A 21538-nucleotide genomic window follows, 5' to 3' on the forward strand; every position below is an offset into this window, starting at 1 on the left:
ACCAAGATATGTCAGATATTTGGGAAACCTGTAACATGAAAGAGACCAAGAAGAACATTTTTAAAAATGACTATAGAGAGTAGATATAATTGAACAAACAAGGGAGAATATATTTTAAACCCCTCATATCTTCAGAAACTAAAAATGATACTGCATCCTTATAAGAGGAAAGGGATGTTATTTCTTTAAAAAGCAGGAAAGAATTCTTAGAAATTAAAATGATTTTTCAAACTAAAATTCAACAGAAAAGTTGAAAGATAAAGGCAAGAAAATTTTCCAGGATATAAGATAGAAAGGAAAAGAAACACAAAAGAAAAGATGAGTTATAGAGGACCAAACCTAGAAGTAAAATATCTACTAGAAGTTCCAGGAAAGGAGAACAAAGAATAGAGAGAAAAGAAATTATGAAAGAAATGATAAGAAATCCCCAGAACTGAAGAAGAGTTACAAAATTCTAAAATTACTTATTCATCTTCTTTTTTTTAAAGATTTTATTTACTTATTTGACAGAGAGAGACACAGCAAGAGAGGGAACAAAGCAGGGAAAGTTGGGGAGGGAAAAGCAGGCTTCCAATCAAGCAGGGAGCCTGATGCGGGGCTCGATCCCAGAACCCTGGGATCATGACACAAGCTGAAGGCAGATGCCTAGCAACTGAGCCAGCCAGGTCCCCCCTTATTCATCTCTTGATAGATCATTTCCACCTTTTAGCTATTGCGGATAACACTGTTAAGAACATTCATGTACATGTAGTTGTTTTGAGTCCCTGTTTTCAATTTGTTGAGTTATATACTAGTCATAAGTAATTATATGATTACCTTTTCGTTTTTTATTCTTCTTTTTTAAAATGTAGGCTCCATGTCCAGGGTTGAGCCCAATGTGGGGCTTGCACTCCTGACCCTGAGATGGAGACCTCAGCTGAGATCAAGAGCCAGACACCTAACCAACTGAGATACCCAGATGCTCCAAATGTTTATTTTTTTGGTTTTTGTTTTATATAGAAGGCTCCACACCCAGTGTGGAGCCCAGTGCGTGGCTTGAACTCAGGATCCTGAGATTAAGACCTGAGCTGAGATCAAGAGTTGGATGCTTAACCCACTGGACCACCCAGGCATCCTTATGATTAGGTTTTTGAAACAGCATCAAACTGTTTTCCACAGTGTTTGCACAATTTTACATTCCTTTCAATAGTATGTGAGAGTTTTCATTTCTCCATATCCTTGCCAACACTTGTTAATGTGTCTTTTTATTATGGTCATCCTAGTGGGTAGAAAGTGGGTAGTGGCATCTCTGTGTGGTTACACCCTGTTTCAATCTCTTAGTGGTTACCTTAGAAAGTAATCCTTACTTAACTAAACCTAATATTGCTACCTTTATTATCCTCCTGGGGAAGAATCCATAAATATTTTAACAACATTTACCACATACACCCCCACATACACATACACACACATTACTTACAATATGTTTTGTTATGTATTATAACTGTTATTATTTAAGTGCCACAAGACATTATTATTTTCTCACACCCCGTATTTTCAAAGTCAATGTGATTCAGATTTACCATCAGAATTATTATTTTACTTGGTCGTCATTGCTTTCTGCATCTGATCTTTCAGGCAAGATTTCCTTCTGCACGATGAATAACTTATAGAATATTCTATAACGTTTATCTTCTACTGGCAATGTCTTACTTTCCTTGAAAATACATTAATTTTGCCTTCATTACTGAAGCATTTCTAGGATGGTACTTATTTTCCCGCAGTACCATGAGGATACCATTTCACTGTCTTTTGAAGCTTGCATCATTGAGATGTCAGTGGTGAGTTTAACTGCAGCTTCCTCAAAGCTAATCTGTTTTTTTCTAGGTATTTCAACAGTTTTCTCCTTGTCTTGATTTACTAAAGTTTCATTGTTACATGTTTAGATGAGGATTTACATTGTTACATGTTTAGATGAGGATTTATTTTTACATATTCTGCTTGGGCTTTGTAAGGCTTCTTGAATTAGTGGATTATCAGCAATCATGTCTTCAGAATATTGCCTCAGATCCATTTCTTCTCTTTCTCTTCTGGGACTCCAACTAAATATGTTAGAAACTCTCACTTCAATCAGGTAATAGGTCTCTGGTTCCTTATATTATTTATAAAATATATTATTTATTAGTAATAATATAATAAATAAATAGTAAAACAATATATTATTTATACAATATCTAATTACTGCCAGCTTCATTCTGGGTAATTTCTTCTGAAATTTATTCTAGTCACCTAATTTTCTCTTCAATTGCGACTAATACACTAAACCATTTTTTAAAATTTGGTATTACATATTTTCATTTCTGGAATTTCAATTTTTTCCCCAACATCTGCTATGTCACTTTTTTTTCTTAAGAGAGAAGGAGGGACAGAGGGAGAGGGAGCGAGAGAATCTTAAACAGGCTCCACACCCAGCACAGAGCCCAATGTGGGACTCAATCTCACAACCCTGAGATCATGACCTGAATTGAAATCAAGAGTTGGATGCTTAACTGACTGAGTCACCCAGGTGCCCTCAGTTTGATTTTTGTCAATAATCATAGTTGCCTTACAAAGTCTGTGACTGATAATTATAATTTCTGGAGTCCCTGTGAACTGTTTTCTTCTGTCTGGTTCTCCTGCTCATTTTGACACATGGCACTTTGTCTCTTTGTGTATTTCTTCATCTTTTGTATGTGTGTATGTGTGTACATGTATGTCTCTGTGTGTGTGTGCTTCATCTTTAATTGTGTTCAGGACATTGTGCTTGAAATTTTATTTATAGAAATCATCTGAGATCTGTTATGTCTATGTACTATGTTATTGTGTTTATACATAATATAAATTCTGGTGGGGCACCTGGGTGGCTCAGATGGTTAAGCATCTGCCTTCAGTTCCGGTCATGACCTAGGGGCCCTAGGATTGAGCCCTGTATTGGGCTCCTTGCTCAGTGGGGAGTCTGCTTCTCCCTCTCCCTCACCTCCCCCCCAGCTCATGTTCTTTCTTTCTCTCGCAAATGAATAAAATATTTTACAAAATAATATAAACTCTGGAAAACAAAATAAACTTAAGGGAAACAAAATAAACATTAAATATTTCAGACAAGAAAAATAAGAGCAGAAATTTTGAACTTTTGAAAAAATGAACTTAGAAAAAAATGGATAAATTCCTAGAAACATATACAATCTACAAAGACTGAATCATGAAATTAAAAAATCTGAACAGACCAATTACTAAAAAGTAAATAGAATCAATAAAGGAAAAACCTCCCAATAAACAAAACCCAAGACCAGATGGCTTCATGGGTGAGTTCTACCAAATATTCAAAGAATGAGTAATATCAATTCTTCTCAAACTCTTCCAAAAGTAGAAGAGGAGGGACCTCTTCCAATTTCATCTTATGAGGTCAGCATTAGCCTGATTCCAAAACTAGACAAGGATACTACAAAAAAGAAAATTACAGGCCAATACCCTTGGTGAACATAGAAGCAAATACCCTCAATTAAATATTAGCAAATCAAATTCAACAATACATTAAAAGGATTATATGCCATGATCAAGCAGGATTTATTCCAGCAATGTAAGGATGGCTCAACACCTGCAAATCTGTCAATGTGATATACCACATTAACAAAAAGGAGAAAAATTACATGATCATTTCAATAGATGCAGAAAAGGAATATGATAAATCTCAGCACCCACTTAGGATAAAAAGAACTCTAAACAAAGTCGGTATATAGGGAATGCACCTTGATATAATAAAGGCAATATACAACAAGCCCAGAGCTATCATCATACTCAGTGGAAAAGCTCTAAGATCAGTAACAACACGAGTATGTTCACTACTTTTATTCAACATAGTATCAGAAGACCTAGTCACAGTAATTAGGCAAGAAAAATAAACACAAGGCATCTAAATTGGTAAGGAGGAAGTAAAACTGTCACTATTTGCAGATGGCATGATACTGTACATAGAAAATCCTAAAGACTCTATCAGAAAACTGTTAGAATAAATGAATTCAGTAATGTTGTGGGATAAAAAAATCAATACATAGAAATTGTTGCATTTTTTGACACTAATTACAAGTTATAAGAAAAATAAATTAAGAAAATAATCCCATTTACGGTTACATCAAGAAGACTAATATACCTAGGGATAAATTTAACCAAGTAGGTGAAAGACTTCTATACTGAAAATTACAAGAGATTAAGGGAAAAAATTGAAGTGGACACAATTTAAGTGGAAGGATATTGCATGCTCATGAAATGAAAGAACTAGTATTGTTAAAATGCCCATATTACCCAAAGCAAGCTACAGATTCAATGAAATCCTAATCAAAATTACAATGGTGTTTTTCACAGAAATAGAACAATCCTAAAATTTATATGGAGTCACAAAAGATCTGAAAGAGCCAAAGCAATCTTTAGAAAGAAGAACAAAGTTGGAGGCATGATGGTCCTTGATTTCAAACTCTATTACAGTTGCTCCTTGAACAGCACAGGGGTTAGGAGCACCAACTCCCAGGCAGTCAAAAAATCCTTGTGTAACTTTGGACTCCCCAAAACTTAGCTATCAATAGCCTGCTGTTGACCAAAAGTCTTACTGATAATACAGTAAATTAAAACATATATATGTAATATGTATCATATACTATATTATTATAAATAAAGTAAGCTAGAAAAAATGTTATTAAGAAAACCATGAGTAAGAGAAAATACATTTACATTACTATACTGTATAGAAAAAACTGCATATAAGTGAATCCATGCAGTTCAAACTCCTGTTCAAGGGTCAACTTAGAAAGCTTTAGTAATCAAAATAGTATGGTATTGGCATAAAAAGACACATGGATCAATGGAAAAGAACAGAGAGCCAGAAATAAGCCCACAAATATATGGTTAATTAAGTTAGAATAAAGGAGTCAAAAATATACAATGGGGAAAAGATAGCCTCTTCAATAAATGGTGTCGGGTAACTGAACAGCCACATGCGAAAGAATAAAACTAGAACACTATCATATAGCGTATACAAAAATCAATTAAAAATGGATTAAATATTTGAACATAAGACCTGAAACCATAAAATCCCTACAAGAAAACATTGGTGGGAAGTTTAATATAGGTGTTGGTGATGATTTAAAAAATCTGACACTGAAAGTAAAAATAACAGAAAGAAAAATAAACAAGTGAGATTACATAAAAACTAAAAAGCTGAACAGCAAAGAAAACAGTCAACAAAAAAAAGGGGTATGCCTGGGTGGCATAGTGGGTTAAGTACTCAGCTCTTGGTTTTGGCTCAGGTCATGATCTCACACCTCTGACTTTGGGCTCAGAATGGAGTCTGCTTCAGATTCTTTCTACTTTCCACTCTGCCTCTGCCTGCTCCCTCACATACACTCATGCATGCTCTCTCTCTCTCAAATTAATTAATTAATTAAATCTTTAAAAATAAATACATAAAAATAAAAAAGTCAATCTACTGAATAGGAGAAATACTTGCAGATTATATACACTGATAAGGAGTCAATATCCACAATATATAAATATGCATGTAATTCAGTTGCAAAAACCCCCAAACAATGCAATGAAAAAATGAAGAGAGGACCTGAATACACATTTCTCCAAAGACATACAGATGGCAAGCAGACACAGGCAAACATGCTCAAAATCACTAATTATCAGGAAGATGCAAGTCACAACCACAATAAGATATCACTTCATATTGATCAGAATGACTAGTTTAAAAAGACAAGAGATAACTAGTGTTGCAGAGAATGCGGAGAAAAGGGAACCCTTGCACAATGTGGGTAGGAATATAAATTGGTACAGTCATTATGGGAAACAGTACTGAGGTTCCTAAAAAAATTAATAGAGCTACTATCTATGATTGAGCGATTCCACTTCTAGGTATTTATCCAAAGAAAATAAAAACAACAGCTTAAAAAGATCTATGTATCCTCATGTTCACTGAGCACTATTTACAGTAGCCAAGATGTGGAAACAACCTAAATGTCCACTGACGGATGAATGGCTAAAGAAATTGTGGTATATATACACGATGGATTATTATTAGCACATAAAAAAGAAGGAAATCTTGTCATTTGTGACAATACAGATGAACTTTGATGCATTATGCTAAGTGAAATAAGTCAGACAGAGAAAGAAGAATACTGTATAATCTTTCTTATATGTGTAATCTAAAGAAAGAAACAAAAACAAGATCACAGATACAGAGAACAGATTGGTGGTTGCCAAAGGCAGGGGTTGGGAGGATAAGAGAAATGGGAAAAGGGGCCAAAGATAAAAACAAACACACAAACATAAAAAACAACAAAAAACCCACAAAAATAGCAGAAATCAATGAAATAGAAAACAAAAGTAATAGGAATCAGTGAAACCTGGTTCTCTAAGAGTATCAGTAATACAGATAAACTAATAACCAGACTATTTAAGGATTAACAAAAGAGAGAAGAAATAAATTGCCAACATCAGGAATGAGGAAAAGGATTTCACTTCAGATCCATACATTGAATTCATTGTTTTAGAAATTCCCTAAAGAAAACTTGAGGTCCAGATGACTTCTCTGATGAAGTCTAAAAGAATACCAATCCTACACAAACTCTTATAGATAATACAGAAGTGAATACATCTCAACTCATTTATGGGGCCACCATTACCCTAAAACCAGAGCAAAAGTATTAAAAGAAAACTTAGACCAATATCCCTCATGAACATAGATGGCTAAATCTTTACCAAAATTTTAGTAAATCAAATCTAGCCATATATAAAAATGGACAATAATACACCATGAACAAGTGTATTTTATCACAGGAATACATGGGTGGTTTGATAAAATATCAGTCAATGTAATTTATCATATCATTACACTAAAAAAAGAAAAGTATATGATCATCTCTAAAGATTAAAAAAAATCACTTGACAAAATTCAACACCCTTTCATGGTAACTTACAGAAAACAATGGGGAAAAAATTCTAAATCATTCATTTTAAAACAAGGCATCTTTAAAAAACTTCCAGCTAATATCAGAGTTAATAGTAAAAGACTGATACCTTTTCCCCTAACACAAAAACAAAGCCAATGTCATAACCTCTGAATCTTCCTTTAGCTTTGCAATTAGAGTCCATGTTTCTCCGCTTTGTATTAATAAACTTATGTTTATAACCACTATTAGAGAATTTAGAATATTTTATTAATCCATTTACCCTTCTCTCACTCTACTGTGACCTTGTAAAGGGTAAGTCCTTTGTTTTACTCATCTCTGTATGAATGTTTAAGAATTGTAATGGGTCTCGGGGCACCTGGGTGGCTCAGTGGGTTAAGCCTCTGCCTTCGGCTCAGGTCATGATCTCAGGGTCCTGGGTTCAAGCCCTGCATCTCTGCTGAACAGAGAGACTGCTTCTCCCTCTCCCTCTGCCTGCTGCTCTGCCTACATGTGTTCTCTAGCTCTCTGTCAAGTAAATTAAAGAAATCTTTTTTAAAAATTAGAAAAATAAAATAAAAATGTTTGTTATAGGACGAATATTTTCTAACTTCTCTACTTTTGGACTGTGCAACAAAAACCTGGTTAATGATGAGAAAAAGCTTACAGATGCAATCTAAAAATCTGAAACTCTGACTTTATATTAAAATGTAAAATACTCATTAATTCCGTGATACAAGTGCCACTTTAAACCATTTCTTGTGTGTGTGAAAACATTCCTAGCCCTATTCTCTAATTGCATTTATTTTTCGACTTACATGAATACAAATAATATCAGGGCAGAAACTTAAAAAGATTAACACTTTAGAAAAACAATGACAAGGGAAGATATCAAAATTCAGCCTGAATTAGTTATGAGATGATACAAGAAATACATACCATAGAATCCTGGACAATTTTTAGATGTGAGCCACAAGTTTAGTTTTAGAATCCTTTCAGTCAAAGCCAATGAGTAAATGTGATCAGTTATAAGATTCACAAGAGTCATTAGGGTAATATGTCTCAGAAGCAGAAATTTTCCTTATATTGAAACCTGAAAGAAATATTACCATTAAAGGGACACTGTGTGACAGTAAACATTCTTAACAATATCCCTACAATAATTTCCATAGTGAGTTTTGTGAAGGAAAGGAAGGTGGGGTGACCTTTACCACAGTGAGATCTATAACTCTTTAAGAAAGGAGGTGAGGGGTGCCTGGGTGGCTCAGTTGGTTGAGCATCTGACTCTTGGTTTTGTTTCAGGTCATGATCTCAGGGTTTGATGAGATTGATGAGATTGATGCCTGTGTCAGGCTCTATGCTCAGCAGGGAGTCCGCTTGAGGTTTTCTCTCTATCTCTCCCCCCCTCTGCCACTCACCCCGCTCTCTTTCTATCTCTCTCTCTAAAATAAATCAATAAGAAAGAAGGAAGGAAGGAAGGAAGGAAGGAAAGGAGAGAGAGAGAGAGAAAGAAAGAAAGAGAGCTTGGGTTGTCTTGCTGGCTCAGTCGGTGGAACATGTGACTCTTGATCTCAGGGTTGTGAGTTCAAGCCCCACATTGGATGTAGAGAGCACTTATTTTAAAAAAAGAAATGAGGTGCGCTCAACTAAAAGTAAACATATGAGAGGGAGGTTGATATAGAAGCCAAAGTGTGAGTCTGGTAATGAACTCTCCCGTAATCTCTTACTACAAAATTCTTCTAGGAGGTTTAGGACCATGTGATCTCTCACCAAGTCAAGACATAAGCTTTGAAAGAGGGTTCTTCTGTACATAAAACCTCCTGAATATCATCCCCTCCTGTCCTATTGGAATGTATAGCTCATCTGAAATCCAAAGGTGGGTAAGACAAACACCATGGATTTTAGAACATTCTGTTACTAGTCATAAAGAGATCAGTTATTGCATGACAAAGAAAAGCCATACTATCCCAACGGTACCATGTACATGGGGAAACTCGTTACATGTGAGAAGGGTTTCAGTAGGTGTGTCTCGTGTAACCAAGACAAGGTTTTCTAAAGAACCGACCTCACAAAAGAGATGGGAGACATATTAAGATGTGTGATGAATTCATGAACATTCGCTATACTCTTTTTCCACTTGTCTATGTTTGAAATTTTCCATTAAAACTAAAGAAAATATAATTATGTTAAAGATCCTCAAAGAGGGACGCCTGGGTGGCTCAGTTGGTTAGGCAGCTGCCTTCGGCTCGGGTCATGATCCCAGCGTCCTGGGATCAAGTCCCACATTGGGCTCCTTGCTCGGTGGGGAGCCTGCTTCTCCCTCTGCCTCTGCCTGCCATTCTGTCTGCCTGTGCTTGCTCTCTCTCCCTCTCTCTCTGACAAATAAATAAAATCTTAAAAAAAAAACAAGTCCTCAAAGAGATCAATGAAGAAGTAACGTGTTTATGAAAAATAACAAGAAATTATAAAACAAATAAAATTATAAAATACAATTAGAAATCCCATAAATAGAAAAAGTAGTGATAGAAATTTAAAAGAAACCCCCAAACAACCCAATTATAAATGGACAAATATTTGAATAGGTATTTTACAAAAGAAAATATATGAATGAAGCACATGGCAAGATGCTTAATATATTAGTCATTAAGGAAATACAAATTAAAACTCCAACAAAATACCACTTCACACCCACTAGTATGGCTATAATCAAAAAGACAGAGAATAACAAGTGTTGCAAAAATATGGAGAAATAGAACCCTCATATGTTGCTGATGGACATAAATGGTACAGCTACTAGGGCAGTTTCTTAGAAATTAAACATAAATTTATGATAAAACCCAGCAATTCCACTCCTAGATGTCTATCCAAGAAAATGAGAACAAGTCTACGCAAAGACTTGTATACAAATTTTCATAGCAACATTATTCATAAGAGTTCAAAGTGGAAACAATCCAAATGTCTATCAACTAGCATAGATATAACCATAATGTGGTAGTTATATCTAAGTAATGGAACAATGTCAGCAGTATATAGGAACAAACAACTGACACAGAGGCTACAGAATGAATAAATCTCAAAGAACCTAGATGCATAACACATGCTGTATAATTCCATTCATATGAAATGTTCAGAAAAGGCAAATCTATAGAAAAATAAAGTTTATTAGTGGTTGCCTAGGGCTGGGATGTGGGAACAAAGGTGACTTCAAATGGGCACAAGAAATTATTTTGGTGTGATAGAAATGTTCTAAAACTGGATTTTGGAGACAGTTGTACAACTTTGTCAATTTACTAAAAATCACTGAATTGTGTAGTTTAAATGGTATGCAAATTTGCTATAGATTGAATGTTTGTGCCCCCCCCCCGTTCATATGTAAGCAGAGTCCTCATGAATAGGATTAATGCTCTTATAAAAGAGGCTCCAGGGGCCCCTGCCTGGCTCAGTGGGTTAAAGCCTCTGCCTTTGGCTCAGGTCATGATCCCAGGGTCCTGGGATCCAGCCCTGCATGGGCTCTCTGCTCAGCGGGGAGCCTGCTTCCCTTCCTCTCTCTCTCTCTGCCTGCCTCTCTGCCTACTTGTGATCTCTGTGTGTCAAATAAATAAATAAAATCTTTAAAAAAAAAAAAAAGAAAAGAAAAACCATATGATCATCCAATAGATACAGAACAATTATTTAACAAAATTCAGCATCTGGGCTCCTGGGTGACTCAGATGGTTAAGCATCTGCCTTCAGCTCAGGTCATGATCTCCATGTCCTGGGATCCAGCCCCTTGTCAAGCGCCCAGCTTAGCAGGGAGTCTGCTTCTCCCCTCTCCCTCTGCCTCCCTCCCCTCCCTGTCTTGTGCTCTCTCTTTCTGACTCTCTCAAATTAATAAATATAAAAAAAACCCTTTAAAATAACAAAATTCAACATCTAATTATGATAACAATTCTAAGTAAACTACAAATAGAAGGGAAGTTCCTAAACTTGACAAAGAACATCTATGAAAAAACTATAGCTGGGCGCCTGCGTGGCTCAGTGGGTTAAAGCCTCTGCCTTCAGCTCAGGTCATGATCCCTGGGTCCTGGGATCGAGCCCCACATTGGGCTCTCTGCAAAGCAGGGAGCCTGCTTCCCTTCCTCTCTCTCTGCCTGCCTCTCTGCCTACCTATGATCTCTGTCTGTCAAGTAAATAAATAAAATCTTAAAAAAAAAGAAAAAAGAAAAAACTATAGCTAAGATCATACTTACATTTAAAGACCAAATACTTTCCTCTTAAGATCTGGAACAGTGCAAGAAAATGTGCTCTCACCATTTGTATACCTCACTACTGTGAGGTTTAATTTACTGAAAGAAGGAAAAGGAGGAAAAAAAAAAGTCATATGGATTGGAAAAGAAGAGTTATTGTCTATCTGGAAAGAAAAAGAGAATCTATAAAAAGAGTTGCTATAATTTGCAAGTTTCAAAAGGTATCAGGACTCAGGATTAATGTACCATAATTGATTGTATTCTGTATACTGTTGACAAGTAATTTAAAAATGAAGCTAAGAAAATCATACAATTTATAATAGCATCAAAAACATGACATATTTGTGACTAAATCTAACAAAATAAATGCAATGTTTGTATGTTGAAGGTTATTACTCATTGCTCAGAGACAGTAAAGAAGATTGAACTAAATGGAGAGATAATACCACATACACATTTGGAAGACAATAGTGTTAAGATGTAATTCTCTGAATTGATCTATAGATTCATCACAATCCCAACTAAAATCCTGTAAGATATTTCATAGACATTGAAAAACTGATTCTTAAATTTATACAGAAATGTAAAGGATCTCAAAGAGCAAAATGATTTCCAAAAAGGAGAACAAATTTGGGTACTCACACTATCTAATTTCAAGAGTTATTATAAGGCTACAATAACCAAGACAGTGTGGCAATCCTGCAAGGATAGACATGTGGCTCAATGGAACACAATAGTGTCCAGAAATAGATAAACCGAGTTTATCCTTTTTTGTTAAAAAAAAAAAAAGATTTATTTATCAGAGAGAGAGCATGAGCAGGGGGAAGGAGAAGCAGGCTCCCCAATGAGCAAGAAGCCCAACACACGACTAGATCCCAGGACTCCTGGATCAGGACCTGAGCTGAAGGCAGACACTTAACCAACTGAGCCACCTATGCATCCTCAATCAACTGAGTTTCAACAATGTTGCTAAAATTAATTTGGCAAGGAAAGAATAGTTTTTTTTCAACAAATGGTGATGAGCTAATTATACCTCCACATTAAAAAGAATTTTTTTGAAAGATTTTATTTATTTATTTGATAGAGAGAGAGATCACAAGTAGGCAGAGAGGCAGGCAGAGAGAGAGGAGGAAGCAGGCTCCCCGCTGAGCAGAGAGCCCGATGTGGGGCTTGATCCCAGGACCCTGGGATCATGACCTGAGCCAAAGGCAGAGGCTTAACCCACTGAGCCACCCAGGTGCCCCTTAAAATGAATTTTGACTATTACTTCACACCATATAAAAAATTAACTCAAAATGGATCAGAGACTTAAGAGTTAAAACTTAATACTTTAAGAGGGGGTGCCTGGCTGGCTCAGTTGGTGGAGCATATGACTCTTGATTTCAGGATTGTAGGTTTGAGCCCCACACTGGATGCAGAGATTACTAAAAAACAAAACGAAACAAAACAAAACAAAAACCCGGGTAACACTTTTAAGAGAAGACATCAGATAAAATCTTTGTGACTTTGGGTTACGCAAATGTTTCTTAGCTAAGATGCAAAAAGCATGAATCATGAAAAAAGTTTAGAAATCCTGCCATTTGAAAGTACCCCTAATAAAATGATGTATGAGCTAGAAACCAAGAGAAAATATTCAAAAGACACATACATTAAAAAAGACTTATATGCATACTATATATAAAAGTTAAAACCTAATAATAGTGAGACAAACCAATTTTTTAAATGAAGAGCAACAAAAAAAAATTTGAACACTTCATCATACTGATTGCAAATTAACACATGAAAATATATTCAAAGTCGTTAGTCATTACAGAAATGTAAATTAAAACAATAACACTACATACCTACTAAAATACTTAAAATGAAAAAGACTGACCATATTAAGTGATAATAAAGATTTAGAGCAACTGAAACCCAAAGATATTGCTGGTGGGAATGCAAAATAACATATCTAGAGGGGTGCCTGGGTGGCTCAGTGGGTTAAGCCTCTGCCTTCGGCTCAGGTCATGATCTCAGGGTCCTGGGATCCAGCCCCACATTGGGCTCTCTGCTCTGCGGAGAGCCTGTTTCCTCCTCTCTCTCTCTGCCTGCCTCTCTGCCTACTTGTGATCTCTGTCAAATAAATAAATAAAATCTTAAAAAAAAAAATCTAGAAAACAGTTTGGCAGTTTCTCCCGAAGTTAAACATAAAATTACCACACTACCCCTTTTTGGTACCTACCCTCCCTGAGATCATGACCTGAGCTGAAGGCAGAGGCTTAACCCACTGAACCACCCAGGTGCCTGCATCTCTTATATTTAAATACCTAATCCATTTGGAATTTATCCTGGTATTAGAAATTGATTTCCTGTACTTATTAAAAGTCCCAACTTTTTAAAAAAAGATTTTATTTATTTATTTATTTGACAGATAGAGATCACAAGTAGGCAAAGAGGCAGGCAGAGAGAGAGGAGGAAGCAGGCTCCCCACTGAGCAGAGAGCCCGATGTGGGGCTTGATCTCAGGGCCCTGGGATCATGACTCGAGCCAAAGGCAGAGACTTTAACCCACTGAGCCACCCAGGCGCCCCTAAATGTCCCAACTTTTGATGACACATCATTACATATCTAATAAAACAGCTAAAATTTTAAAAAGTAAAAATACCAAACACTGGTAAGAATATGGAAAACCTAGAAGTCTCATAAATTGCTGGTGGAAATATAAAATGGTAAAGCCACGCCAGAAGAGTCTGGCAGTTTATTAAAAAATGAAACATACATACAGCATGACTTTTTGTTCTCTACTTTTGGAGGTTCTTTTTATTAGCAATACTAAGCTTTTGTTTTTGACATGCCTTTCACACTCCTGTGCATTTGCCCCAGAAAAATGACTAGAGTTCACACAAAAACCAAACCGTGGTGCATTCATATGATGGAAAACTACTCAGCGACAAAAAGGAACAAACTATTACTATATGAAACAGCTTGGATCTCAAGGGACTTATGCTGAGTAAAGAAAAGATACTTTCAATGGGTCACATATTCTATGATTCCATTTGTGTAACATTCTTCAAGTGAAAAAATTACAGAGATGTAGAATAGATCAGAAGTTGCCAAGGGGTTAGGCTTGTGAGGGTGGGAGAAAGGGGTGGGTGTAACTATAAAGAAGTGACACGGGGAAATATCTGTAGTGATGGAATAGTTCTGGGTCTTCATTAAAATGCATCAGGAATCTTTGTATGAGATAAAAATCATGTAAAAATATATACACATATTATATCAATATTAATGCCCGATTTTGATATTATAGCATAGTTAATAAGGAGGTGTAATAAATATATAGTTAATAATATATAATATAATAATATATAATATAATATATATTATATATTATATTATATATAAATTATATAATATAATAATATATATAAAATATAGTTAATAAAGAAGTGTAATCATTTGGAGAAACTGGATGAAGGGTTCATGGGAACTCTACCATTTTTGTAACTTCCTGTGAATCTATAATTATTTTTAAGCAAAAAAATAAAAGTTAAGCAATTACTTCTTGGCCTTTTGGCTAAGATCAAGTGCAGTATTTGTTCTTTTCAGTTTAATATGATATGTCCTCTATCTGAGGACAATCTATTAAGTGGATTTTTGGACCAAGGAGATGGAATAGGAGCTTGCTCTGTCTACTCCACGCATTTGATCTGGTATTGCAGTACCTCCAGGAACAGTGCATCCCCTCAGGGGAAATATCCAGGTGTCTAAATTCAGCTTGAGCTGTGGAGGGTTGTTTATCTGAGATCATGTGTGCTGAATGCTTCTGCCTTCTAGTGTCTGGGCTGGAGGCTTACTTATGTCTGGCTTCCTGGATGTGTAGGTATAGATACACAATATGGCTATTTATTTATTTATGAGAGAGAAAGACAGAGAGAGGGACAGGGAGAGGGACAAGCAGACTGTGCTAACTGCAGAGCTCTATGCCGGGTTTGAACCCCTGCCCCAGAGATCATGTTCTGACCTTAAACCAAGAGTCAGATGCTTAACCCACTGAGCCACCTAGGTGTCCTCTTCTACTATTAATTGACATTTTCTGGGTTTCTAGGTTGGGGCTATTACAAATACTACTGCTATGTGTATTTGTTTTCCCATAAACTATATACTTGAGTGAATTTCTCGGTCAAAAAATATGTGGTTCTGTAAATTTATTAGATAATTCTAAACTATTTTCTTTTCTTTCTTTCTTTCTTTCATCCTTCCTTTTTTTTTTTTTTAACTTAAAGATTCTGCTTATTTACTTGACAGAGAGAGAGACAGCAAGAGAGGGAACATAAGCAGCAGCAGAGGGAGAAGCAGACTCCCCACTGAGCAGGGAGCTCAACTTGGGACTGGATCCCGGGACCCTGGAATCATGACCCAAGCCGAGGGCAGACGCTTAATGACTGAGCCACCCAGGCACCCCTCTAACCTTTTCTAAAGTGGTTGTATCCATTTTTACTCCCATTTAATCCCAGTTCCAATTACTCCACATCTTTGCCAACACTTAGCATTGTTAGTTTCTCTGATTTAGGCATTGTGCCAGGGTATAAAGAGATACCATTGTAGTTATGATATAATTTCCTGATTATTAATGAGATTGATCACCTACAAGTGCATGTGCATTTGTGTTTGTGTGTATGTATGCCATCTGACTTTTCTCTTTGGTGAAGTATGTTTTTAGACTTGATCATTTTTGGGGCACCTGGGTCACTCGGTTGTGTCTGCCTTCGGCTCAGGTCATGAGATCAAGGGTTCTGGGACAGAACCCTGCTGTGTTGGGATCTCTCTCAGGGGAGAGTCTGCCTCTCTCTCTCCCTCTGCTCTTCCCCTTCACATTTCCCCCCCCCCCCCCCCCAAAAAAAAAAAAAGACTTGGCCATTTTCCCCCCCACTGAATTGGTGTCTTAATTTGTAGGAGTTCTTTATAGATTCTAGTTATGTACCCACCATTGGTTATATGTGTTACAAATATCTTTCACTCCATGGCTTCCCTTCTATTCTCTTAATGGTAGCTTCTGATGAGCAGAAATTCTTAATTTTAATGTAGCCATATACGTTGTGGTTTTTTTCCCTTTGTAGTTAGTTCTTTTGTATCCTTATAGTTTTTTTTTCCTAATCCAAGATCATGATAATATTCTTCTAATATTATCTTTTGAGAAGAGACAAACCTGAGGGCTGACCTTCAAATCATCAAACTTCCCTGCTTGAGCTGGGACATTAGCTTTCTGTCCTTGCACTGGAATTTGCATCACTGGCTCCCCTGGTGTTCTGGCCTTCAGACTTGGGTTGGATTTATACCACTGACTTTTGTGGATGTAAGGTCAGGAAATCTTCTTTAACTTCTTTTTAACATTTTAAAAATTATTTTAAGTAGCATCCACATCCAGCATGGAGCCCAACAGGGGCTTGACCTAAGGACCCCGAGATCAGGACCTGAGCTGAGATCGAGGGTCAGATGCTTAACTTCTGAGCCACCCAGCAGCACCAGGAAATCTTGATCTGTAAATTCAAGAAGTTCAACAAAACCCAAGTAGGATACATTTTTTTAAAAACCATACACCATGGGACGCCTGGGTGGCTCAGTTGGTTAAGCGGCTGCCTTCAGCTCGGGTCGTGATCCTGGCATCCTGAGATCAAGTCCCACATCGGGCTCCTTGATCGGCATGGAATTTGCTTCTCCCTCTGCCTCTGCCTGCCTCTCGGCCTACTTGTGATCTCTCTCTCTGACAAATAAATAAATAAAAATCTTTAATAAAAATAAAAACAAAAACAAAAAAACATACACCAAGGGGCGCCTGGGTGGCTCAGTGGGTTAAGCCTCTGCCTTGGGCTCAGGTCGTGATCTCAGAGTCCTGGGATCAAGCCCCACATTGGGCTCTCTGCTCAGCAGGGAGCCTGCTTCCTCCTCTCTGTTTCTGTCTGCCTCTCTGCATATTGTGATCTCTATCTGTCAAATAAAAAGAAAGAAAGAAAGAAAGAAAGAAAGAAAGAAATTTCTTTAAAAAAACTAAAACAAGGGCGCCTGGGTGGCTCAGTGGGTTGAGCCGCTGCCTTCGGCTCAGGTCATGATCTCAGGGTCCTGGGATCGAGTCCCGCATCGAGCTCTCTGCTCAGCAGGGAGCCTGCTTCTCTCTCTCTCTCTCTTTCTCTGCCTGCCTCTCTGTCTACCTGTGATCTCTCTCTGTCAAATAAATAAATAAAATCTTAAAAAAAAAAAACAAACCTAAAACAAAACCATACACCAAGATATAACTCCAGATTGCAGATGGAGGATCTTGGGATTTCTTAGCCTCCATAACTGTGTAAAATTTTCTATCCATATCTATATCTACAACTATTAGATATCCCAGAGCCCAACATGGGGCTCTATCCCAGGACCCCGGGATCATGAGCTGAGCCAAAGGTAGACGCTTAACTGACAGCCACCCAGTCATCCCTTGTTGTGAAATTCTTAACACATTTCTCACAGTAATTAATATAACAAGACATAGAAAATCAGTAAGAAAACAGATTTGAACTTTCTATTTTGTCAAGTCTTTTTGTTATTTTTAGAGGGGGCATTTGTCTGATTTACCTCTTCAGTTATTACCAGAAGCTATACAGTTTCCATTAGGGGAAGGACACAACATCTCAACACCTTCCAATAGTAAATATTTGGGCCAACCAAATATATTGGAAGATGGGAAAGTTTTTTTTATATATTTTTAAAATTTTAAAATTACCATATAATGTATTATTAGCCCCAGAGGTACAGGTCTGTGAATCACCAGGTTTACACACTTCATAGCACATACCTTCCCCAAAGTCCATAACCCCACCACCCTCTCCCTACCCCCCCAACCGTGTTTGTTTTGTGAGATTAAGAGTCTCTTATGGTTTGTCTCCCTCCCGATCAGAAGATGGGAACGTTTTTAAAGCCTATTAGAGGGGCGCCTGGGTGGCTTAGTGGGTTAAAGCCTCTCCCTTCGGCTCAGGTCATGATCCCAGGGTCCTAGGATAGAGCCCCACATCGGGCTCTTTGCTCGGCGGGGAGCCTGTTTCCCCTCTCTCTCTGCCTGCCTCTCTGCCTACTTGTGATCTCTCTCTCTCTCTGTCAAATAAATAAATAAATTAATTAAAAAAATAAAGCCTATTAGAAAGTGAGGGTAAGAAGCAATGATATTGGATAAGAAGATGGTAAGCAGGGGCGCCTGGGTGGCTCAGTGGGTTAAAGCCTCTGCCTTCGGCTCAGGTCATGATCCCAGGGTCCTGGGATCGAGCCCCGCGTCGGGCTCTCTGCTCAGCGGGGAGCCTGCTTCCTCCTCTCTCTCTGCCTGCCTCTCTGCCTACTTGTGATCTCTGTCAAATAAATAAATAAACAAAAAAAACAACAACAACAAAAAAAGAAGATGGTAAGCAGACACTCAGTTCTCTCAAAAAAACAATGAATAGTAGAAACTGGGAATTAGCACTAGGAAAAAGGCAGAAAATTCTCTTTGGGACTAGCAAATAAACTTTGATGGAAAACAAGACATTGTAACAAAAAAAAATGCAATGGATTTGAAATCATCTTGGATCTCCTTTTACTAACTCTATACTCTTGGACCAATTATTGACATTTTGAACCTCAGGTTTCTTGTCTATAAAATAAAGAATATTCTATCTATCCTTCTAGGGGTTAAATTTTCCTATTGTAGGCTATCAGAGCACTGTGTCTATTCTCCTTCAAGCAATTTATTACTGAGAGTCTACATTGTGTTAGGAGCCCACACAATGGTGAACAAGATATATCAGGTTTATCATTATGTTCCTAGAACCTGATGAGCCTAGCAGATAGTAAATATTCAACAGATATTTCTTAAATGATGAGCTTATATAAAAACAAAAACAAGGGGCGCCTGGGTGGCTCAATGGGTTAAAGCCTCTGCCTTCGGCTCAGGTCATAATCCCAGGGTCTTGGGATCCAGCTCCACATCAGGCTCTCTGCTCTGCAAGGAGCCTGCTTTTTTCTCTCTCTCTGCCTGCCTTTCTGCGTACTTGTGATCTCTGTCTGTCAAATAAATAAAATCTTTAAACAAACAAACAAAAACGAAACCCATAATGGGTGCAAAAGTATTCAATAAATGGCAAGAGGCTTTCTACAGTAAAATATAGGTTATTACTTTTTAAGTAGTATTCTTGATGCAGGAAAACAGGAAAAAACATCATACTAAAGAAGCACCCATTGGGGTGCCTGTGTGGCTCAGTCATTAAGTGTCTGCCTTTGGCTCAGGTCATGATCCCAGGATCATGATTCCATGATCCCTTCCTGCTCAGCAGGAAGCCTGCTTCTCTCTCTCCCACTCCTTCTGCTTTTGTTCGGTCTTGCTGTCTCTCTCTGTCAAATAAATAATCTTAAAAAAAAAAAAAAAAGAAACATCAATTTAAAGGTGAATTATTTATGTAAGTAATTTCAAAAACCAAAAATCATAGGTTAAATGACAAAATTAAATATTCTAGATGTTAAGTGAAAAAAAATTTTTTCCTCCATTTTATTTTCTATCACAAAAAATTAGATTTATGTATGTATTATGTATAGCTTCAAGCTAATTTTTAAAAAGATTTTATTTATTTATTTGACAGAGAGAGATCACAAATAGGCAGAGAGGCAGGCGGCGGGGGTGGGGGGGTGGGGGCCCCGGGAAGCAGACTCCCTGCTGAGCAGAGAGCAGGACATGGGCTCAATCCCAGGACCCTGAGACCATGACCTGAGCCAAAGGCAGAGTCTTAACCCACTGAGCCTCCCAGGTGCCCCTAGCTTCAAACTTATAAAAAGAATTTAAACAGTAGACAGTTAACAACCTTATGCCCTTTATCTGGATTTCCCAATTATTAAAATTTGCCACATTTGTTTCCTTAATTATTAACATTTTGCTACACTCACTTTAGTGCTTTGTAACATATTGCCACATTTGTTCTCATCCAAGCCATTTGAAAGTAAATTGCAGACAGAAAGATACTTCGCTTCTAAGAACCTCAGCAAGTATGTCCTAAGAACTATGACATTCAATGTAACCTTGATACAACATTCCAGATATTTAACATTGGTACAATAATGCAATCTAATAAACAGTAAAATTTCCCAATTGTCTCACATTTCCCAATTGTTCATTTAGTAGCTTTTTTTTTTGATCCAAGATCTGAACAACAATCACACACAATATTTAGTTTTCACATCCCTTCAGTGATCTTCATTCCAGAACTGCTCTACTACTTTTACTTTTATGATACTGCTTTTTTTTGCAGAATTTAGAGCTTTTATTTTGTTGAATGCTTTACAATTGCCTTACAATCTCATCATGAGATTTGGGTTAAACATTCTTGGCATTTTGGCAGGTGAAACATCCTTCTCAAATGCATCAGATCAGAAGGCATAGATCTCCTTTTTTAAGGTAACTCCATTATTAAATTTTTTCTTAAGGCAAAGAAAAACTCTTTCACTTTAACTATCACATTAGTTTTTGGTTTTACAACCTGTCTTTAGAAGTATTCACATATGTTCAGAAAGCGGGCCAGTGTGCACTAGTGGACACAAGGCAGGCGGCTTAGTGGGAAACACGCTGGAGTGAGATCTCAGGTTCAGTGTCAGTTTGGCCAATAATTAGTTGTGGGTCAACAGGTAAGTTGCTAAAAATCTTTATCTGTTGAGAGAGAGAGAGAGAGAGAGAGAGGACTGTGCGAGGTTTCTAAAGATCCTTCGAATTCTAAAATTCTATGACTGTGAATCAAGTTGTAGTAGACACAGAACTGGACTTGGAATCAGGAGCCCTGGATTTGAGCACCGGTTCTGCCACATATCAGCTATGTGAACATGCACAAGCCATTTAATCTCTCTAAGCCTCGCATAGATTTACCCCACAGAGTTCAGAAGGATTAAGAGGGTTATTGCATGTCAAAGCGCATTATAAACTGTAAAGAACTACCCGAATGTCAAGTATTATTTCATTATGTCAGTTTTTCTTCTTCTGATATAATTAGTCAATCAGAAAAAAAACAACATAAAAGGAGACAGACCTCATCAACTTAAATTTTAGAAACCAGAAAATGACAGTCTAATTAATTGTGCGTCATAATAAGTGTAGGGAATTTATAGAATAGTTTTATTCTATAAATGCTTACGCTTTGTTAATAATGCTGACTAAAGTTACGAACGGGTACTCACTTGCACAGGCCGGTCCTTCCTAAGAAGACGGTGATTGCTCTTGGGATCCCCCCGCAAAACAGTGAACACAGTGTATAAGAACGGTAACAAGTACTTATGAACTTCCTCATTCAGCGATCAATTTCGTGTTGCGCCCTCAGGTCCACCGGAAGGGTTG

General features: G+C 37.2%; 1 long non-coding RNA gene and 1 other non-coding gene across 2 annotated transcripts; one reads left to right on the top strand and one right to left on the bottom strand.

Annotated features, from left to right (window-relative positions):
• Nucleotides 1–1964: 1964 nt before the first annotated feature.
• LOC116871931 lies at nt 1965–21455 on the bottom strand. The gene is made up of 3 exons (XR_004383564.1): nt 21382–21455; nt 7896–8049; nt 1965–2081 (listed from the first exon to the last, which is right to left on the bottom strand). It is a non-coding gene; the product is annotated as an uncharacterized LOC116871931 (long non-coding RNA).
• Nucleotides 14718–14907, top strand: LOC116872137. The gene has a single exon (XR_004383603.1). It is a non-coding gene; the product is annotated as a U2 spliceosomal RNA (small nuclear RNA).
• Nucleotides 21456–21538: the final 83 nt, after the last annotated feature.

This window comes from Lontra canadensis, unplaced genomic scaffold (assembly GCF_010015895.1).
Source record: "Lontra canadensis isolate GAN:19392208 unplaced genomic scaffold, GSC_riverotter_1.0 scaffold28, whole genome shotgun sequence".
In the NCBI taxonomy this organism is placed as follows: domain Eukaryota; kingdom Metazoa; phylum Chordata; class Mammalia; order Carnivora; family Mustelidae; genus Lontra; species Lontra canadensis.